The sequence below is a fragment of the Myotis brandtii genome, unplaced genomic scaffold, assembly GCF_000412655.1.
Source record: "Myotis brandtii unplaced genomic scaffold, ASM41265v1 scaffold363, whole genome shotgun sequence".
NCBI classification, from domain to species: domain Eukaryota; kingdom Metazoa; phylum Chordata; class Mammalia; order Chiroptera; family Vespertilionidae; genus Myotis; species Myotis brandtii.
In genome coordinates, this window is record NW_005363938.1 from 3,911,756 (window position 1) to 3,918,735 (window position 6,980).

The window sequence follows — 6,980 nt, forward strand, 5'->3', positions numbered from 1 at the left end:
ATCCCCAGTAGGGGGTGTGCAGGAGGCAGCCAATCAATGATTCTCTCTCATCATTGATGTATCTATCTATCTATCTATCTCTCCTTTCCTCTCTGAAATCAATAAAAATATAAATTAAAAAATAAAAAATAAAAGATCATCACATTTGTATATTTAAAAGAACTATTAGTGAGCAGTGAGTTCACGAGAGTGAGAAGACATAGGACCATATTTATTTTATGATCAAAGACTATGGAGCTCAGAGGGAGAAAGTTACTTGTCCAAGGCCATGCAGCCAGATGAGGCCTTAGACCAGCGGTTCTCAACCTGTGGGTCGCGCTAAGACCATCGGAAAACACATATATAATTACATATTGTTTTTGTGATTAATCACTATGCTTTAATTATGTTCAATTTGTAACAATGAAAATACATCCTGCATATCAGATATTTACATTACGATTCATAACAGTAGCAAAATTACAGTTATGAAGTAGCAATGAAAATAATGTTATGGTTGGGGGTCACCACAACATGAGGAACTGTATTAAAGGGTCGCGGCATTAGGAAGGTTGAGAACCACTGCCTTAGACTCTTAGTCCCGCTAGACTAGAAGCATCTTGTAATGGTAATCTTTCCCATCTCTCTGCTTGTGGGTAGGACATTATATAACCCAGTTTACAGAGAAAACTCTGGCTTTGGGGGTGTAAGTGATAGTGCTGAGATAATGATGATTAACTTGCTCTCCTAATTGCACATGAAAGGAAGGGTTTCTTTCAACTCGTGCTTCATTCAAAAGATCACACTGGGGAAGACCTGGTTTGCCCACCTGCAGCCTGAGTCCTGATTTTTATCCTGTGTCCTCCTCCCCAGGGGACTCCAGAATCACCCCTGATTGGTTCAAGCCCCTCGTGGTGGCACCAGGCTTGGCAATGGGGATTTGGTCCTGATCTGGCCCATGGGACAGGGGGGAGTCTGGTAGGAGTTTGTCCTAACTCCCCTGGGATTATAAGGATACATGTGGCAAGATGTTCATCCCTAGACTGACTCTGCCAATATTTGGCTCCCCTTTCTGTGGTTGGAGTATGCTTTTTTGCCATCTGAACCCAGTCGAGGTCATGTGACTTGTTTCAGGGGAAGAAAATGGAGCAGGTGACTTGGGTCACCTGGGGCTTTCAGCCAGTGTGCGCTTTGTCACCCTCTCTTTTCTCTCTGTCACACTGTCCTGCTAATTCAGATAATGGCTGCTCTATCAGCCTGGTTCCTGGAGTGAGGATGACATAGGGCAGAGCCCAGGTGACCAGCAGAGGAAATACAATAAGCAAAAATAAATAAGCCTTTCTTGTTTTCATCTAAGACTTGAAATACTCATCACAGCAGCCTAACCTAGCCCATCCAGACTGATGGAGTTTGTAACAGTGAACATTGGAAGTAATGCTAAATCTATCATAGGGGACTAAGTTAATACATTATAGTACATTTCAACAATAGTCCATTAGCACAGTCATGCCGCACCACATCCCCCGCAAAGTCCATCTCTATTACTGAGATGGAAAACTGTCCATATTGTTAAGTAAAAAAAAAAAAAAAGCAAGCAAGCTGTGGCACTGGACGGTGTGGCTCAGTTGTTGAGCTTTGTCACATTCAATTTTTGAAGTGGTTGTTTGCGGCAGCAGTCTCCGGTGTTTACCTATGCCGCCATCTTGGTCTCTCCCTCCTTTCTTGTTTTCATCTAAGACTTGAAATACTCATCACAGCAGCCTAACCTAGCCCATCCAGACTGATGGAGTTTGTAACAGTGAACATTGGAAGTAATGCTAAATCTATCATAGGGGACTAAGTTAATACATTATAGTACATTTCAACAATAGTCCATTAGCACAGTCATGCCGCACCACATCCCCCGCAAAGTCCATCTCTATTACTGAGATGGAAAACTGTCCATATTGTTAAGTAAAAAAAAAAAAGCAAGCAAGCTGTGGCACTGGACGGTGTGGCTCAGTTGTTGAGCTTTGTCACATTCACCAAAAGGTCGCCAGTTCAATTCCTGGTCAGCAGTCAGGGCACAAGCCAGCTCGATCCTCAGTGGGGGGCATGCTGGAGGCAGCCAATCTCACATCGATGTTTCTCTCTCTCTCTCTCTCTCTCTCTCCCTCTCCCTCTCTCCCTCCCCCTCTTTCTCTCTCCCTAAAAATCAGTAAAAACATATTTTTTAAAAAGCAAGCGGTGGAACATTTTATTCAGTATGATCACATTGTTGTAAAACAAAAAAATTTATGTCCATGCTAGCATGTGCATGGGAGAGAGCCCACTAGAGAAAGACATAGCACTGGCAGCAGCAGCAAGCCCTCCATATCAGATTTCTGTATTGTTTCCATTTTTACAAAATCTGAGTCAAGATTCCCTTTGGTCTGGTGGGTCTGTTTCATCTGTCAGTTGGCAGCCCGACTGGATTATGCAAATTGGCTTTCCCCTTGGCTGGATTTAACAACCGACAAGGTTAAGTCTGGAGGCGAACTCGTGGGTTTGTTAAAGGGGGACAGGCTAATAAATAAGGCAATTTGAGCAGCATTCCTGTATTTTTTTCTAAGCCCATCAAAAACGCAGAATATAATTAGCAGTCGTCTCAATTCCCAGCGTAAACAACGATGATTACAAACTGATGAAGACTTAGACGGTCTCTGTGCCTCCATTTGTCACTTATGACTCCAGGACCATTGTTTTCATAGAGCAGCTTTAACAACAGTGCGGAAACTGGCTGGGAGTGGGGGTTTGTCTTATTCATCGCTGAATCCTCAGTACCTGCTTCTGCCTTGGCCTAGGGTAGGTATTCAAATAATGTGATTCAGAAAATGTCTGTTTTCAATAATAATTATTACTTTAAAGATATGTAGCCCTAGCTGCTTTGGCTCAGTGGATAGAGCATTGGCCTGAGGACTGAAGGGTCCCAGGTTCAATTCTGGTCAAGGGCATGTACCTCTGTTGCAGGCTGGATCCCGGCCCTGGTCAGGGTGCATGCGGGAGATAACCAATCGATGTGTCTCTCTCACATTGATGTTTCTCTCTGTGTGTGTCTCTCCCCTTCCTTTCTACTCGCTCTAAAAATCAATGGAAAAATATCCTTGGGTGAGGGTTAACAAAGAATAAAAATATTTATTTTACTTTTAAAATGATCATATAGTAAAATGGGCCTCTTTTTTTGGCATGCAGATCTATGAATTCTAGCACATGTATAGATTCTATAACCACCACCTCAATCAGAATGGAGAACAGTTGCATCATCCCCAACTCCTGGCAAACACTGGTAGGCTCTGTGTCACTACAGCTTTATCTTCTCAAGAATGTCATATAGATGTGATCATACATTAGATAATCTTTTGATACTGGCTTCTGTCACTTGGTTAGTTGTTTTTTTATTGCTGATTACTATTCCTCAATAACATTTTTTGAGCACCTACTATGTGTCAGACACTGAAGATACAACAAAAGACAGGGCAGATACGGTTCTTATTGATTTAGAGCAGGGGTCCTCAAACATTTTAAACAGGGGGCCAGTTCACTGTCCCTCAGACCGTTGGAGGGCTGGACTATAGTTTAAAGAAAAACTATGAACAAATTCCTATGCACACTGCACATATCTTATTTTGAAGTAAAAAAACAAAACGGGAACAAATACAATATTTGTATTTGCATGTGGCCCGCGGGCCGTAGTTTGAGGACCCCTGGTTTAGAGCTTGTAGACATCCACCATAGATTCACAGAATGTCAGAGTCCTAAGGGGGCCCAGAGATAATCTAACCATAGCTACTCAAAGTGTGGTCTGTGGGCCAGGATCACCAGCATCCCCGGAGAACCTGACAGAAATGCAGAACCTCAGACCCCACCCCAGACCCGCTGATCGCACTCTGCCCACTCACAGGATCCCAGGTGATTCCTCTGCCCAGGCACTCTGAGAAGTCTTCCCTTGACCTCCGTGGAGTACAGCAAATCCTGCATCCCGGCCCAACACCCGTTCGGTCTTTGCATGCACACCTCAGTCGTGGGGACCTGTTTCGTGCTTCAGCAGCCAGCCCCTTCATGATGAGCAGTGCAAATAAATTGCTTTTTCTTTGTCTCAATGGAAATTTGCTTTTGTATAAATTCCACACTCCGGGTCTAGTTCTGACCTTGGGTCGATCCAAAGCACACACACTCTTCTTTCACCTAATATCTCTGGTTATTTACAGACTTAGTGTCCTTATCTCCAGGCTGAATACCTCCAGATGCTACAGTCATTCTTTATATTCATTTATTCACCCACTTAGTATATATTTATTGGTACTGACTATATCCAGTCACTGAACTTGACCTATTTAAAAACATGTTGACAGTTAAAATGGGTTAACTGGACATTATAGTTCTGAGTATTTATTTTTTATAATATAATGGGTTTATATTTAATATCAACACCATTGGGGTATTACTCAGTTAACATAAAGGCTTTTAAAAAAAAACCACATCAAATCTCTTCTCTCTTTTAATGTCAAAACAAAGTATTTTTTTAAAATATATTTTATTGATTTTTTACAGAGAGGAAGGAAGAGGGATAGAGAGTTAGAAACATCGATGAGAGAGAAACATTGATCAGCTGCCTCCTGAACACTCCCTACTGGGGATGTGCCCGCAACCAAGGTACATGCCCTTGACCGGAATCGAACCTGGGACCCTTGAGTTCGCAGGCTGACGCTCTATCCACTGAGCCAAACCGGTTAGGGCACCAAGTATGTTTTTACATTAAATCTTTTCTCCATTTCAATGTTAGATACACTGAATACATTTTTAATCTTTTCCCCCAAAAAGATATGAAAGTTTTAAGTCTTGACTGACTGTACTTGATATCTAATATCTAAGTACAATATTAACTCGGGAGATAAAACAAAAATCTAATAAAAATATGGAGAAAAGACTCCTGAATGATGCGGGAGGCAGTGATTAGAGCTGAACAGGGGTGACTTCCTAGGACTCTGGGCAAGAGTTTTCTTCTTCCAATTTCATGTCTTTGAGAATTTTAAAACTATTAAATATTATTATGCAAGTCTCAACCATCTTACTTCTCCGACCCTTTTTCTAACCAGCAAATACAAATTACAGAGTGCATTTAAAAAATATTTTATTTTATTATTATTTTTTAATCCCCACCTAAGTATATTTTTCCATTAATTTTTAGAGAGAGTGGAAGAGAGAGGAAAATACAGAGAGAAATATTGATGTGAGAGAAACACATTGATTAATTGCCTCCTGCATGCGCCCCAACCAGGACCTGGGCTGGGGAGGAGCCTGCAACCAAGGGACATGCCCTTAACCAGAATTGAACCTGAGACCTTTCAGTCCACAGGCTAACGCTCTATCCACTGAGCAAAACCAGCTAGGGCCAGAGTGCATTTTTCAGTGCATTATTTGTTATTAAAATTTTTTTTCCATTCAACATATATATATATTTATTCTCATTTGTAGGGAAACTAAGAATGTAGAATTACCCTATTTACTGTTTCTTGGGAACAGTAAAGACACCAGAGCTCAGTTTTAACCTCAAAAGCACAAATATCTTCAGGGCAAGGTTTGATTCAGGCGGCCCTTCAAGTCACACCTCTCCATTTCTCTTCGTGCATGTGCCCCCAGATGCGTGTAATGCTAAGAACCATACCTAACAAGAGAGCGGCTGCATCTCTGGCTGCCGCTTCAACAACAGGCAGCGCCGAAAGCAGTGGAATGAGGACTGAGAACAATTGTGCTGAAACTGAGGTCATGATGCTGGGACCTCGAGGCGGCTGGATGTTGCGTGCGGAAGGTTTCAAAGAAACAATCTACAATAATAAAAGCGTAATATGCTAATTAGACCACACATCTCTCCAGACGACCTTCCGGAACAAACCCGGGGTTGTGAAGGAAGCCCAAGTCCTGGGTGCGGAAGGGAAGCCGGTGCTGGCAGCTGGGGGAAGGAAGGCCTACTCTTGCACGAATTTTGTGCATCGGGCCTCTAGTGTGTGTATAATTCTATCTGACCTGCAACACTCCCTCCTGGAGCTCAGAACGCTGAGGCTAAGAGGTTCCATGTGACTGCACCTCCCAGGAGCAGCCATACAGGAGTCTAGGTCTGAGGACTTTTTCCCCCCCATAAGTTCTTATTTATTTCATAGAGAGGAAGGGAGATAGAAACATCAATGATGAGAGAGAATCATTGATTGACTGCACGCCCCATACTGGGCATCGAGCCCATAACCCGGGCATGTGCCCTGTTGGAATCAAACCATGACTTCCTGGTTCATAGGTCAATGCTCAACCACTGAGCCACACTGGCCAGGCTAATTCTGAGCACTTTTGATAGGACATAAATGAAGGTTTAACATGGCCAGCTGGGACTGGAAGACACAAGCCCACATGCCAGGTAACCAAAATATACCATTTAAAGGGGCGTGGTGGCTGCTGTTCAGCACCAGTCTATCGTCCCCCTATGGAAAGTAAGCTCCACTACTGCACAACCTTCTCATTTTCAAGACGGGTCAGAGATGTAGACTTTGATGTGAATTTTCTAATTTTCAGATATGTGCAATTATCCCAGTCAGGGGTATCAACTGCTAACAGATCCTCTGTGGTTGGCTTAAGCAGAAAAAAGGCTTATGGGAAAGGTATGTCAGGTAGCATAGACGGTGGGGAACTGGACTCAGGAAGTGGGCAAGAACCACGGGAGCCCAGCAGCTGGGAACACAGCTGGAACTTGCCAAAGGAACAGTCTGGTAAAGAGCTAACACTGGCACTGCTGCACAGGACATGGAGCAGCACCACCCTAGCTCATCAATCCCACTGCCTTTGACATCTTCCAACTATCTGCTGTGTTCAAAATGCTGGGTGTGGCCCTAGCTGGTTTGGCTCAGTGGATAGAGCGTCAGTTTGTGGACTGAAGGGTCCTGGGTTCGATTCTGGTCATGGGCACATGCCTGGGTTGTGGGCTCGATCCCCAGTAG